Here is a 484-nt window from a genome sequence, read left to right as displayed (position 1 = left end):
CCGATCATGGTTGGGATGCTGTTGGTTTTTGAATTTTGTTTATTTTTCTAGTTAGTTTAAAATTCTTTTCCTATTATAAATAGGTGTGTTGAGTTTCCATTTGGTTTAAGTGTTTCTGTTTTAAGAATGCTGGTTTAAGGTTTTATTTAAATAGCCTGAAGAAATTATTATTATTGATTTCACAATTTATCTAAAACTTAAAGTTTAGAGATTTTTTTTTTTATAGCTTCAGATGGTAACTCTGGTTTGAGAAACTATAATTTTATATTTTTGGTATATGTCTTGTTAATTAATATCAAAGTAAGCTTTCATGTCTCCTGGATGAACACAATCACAGTGCATGAGTGGAGGTCATAGGGTTAAAGAGAAACACAAAGAATCCAATCATAGAGGCTTGTTCTATTGTAATGGTTGTCAGCAGACATAACTGAGCAGCTGAATTAACTTTTGATAGGGATTTATGAACAAGAATCATGAAAGGGAA

This window comes from Populus euphratica, unplaced genomic scaffold (genome assembly GCF_000495115.2).
Source record: "Populus euphratica unplaced genomic scaffold, PopEup_1.0 scaffold150.1, whole genome shotgun sequence".
In the NCBI taxonomy this organism is placed as follows: domain Eukaryota; kingdom Viridiplantae; phylum Streptophyta; class Magnoliopsida; order Malpighiales; family Salicaceae; genus Populus; species Populus euphratica.
The sequence above is the reverse complement of the archived record's forward strand: the minus strand, read 5'-3'. Positions refer to the sequence as shown.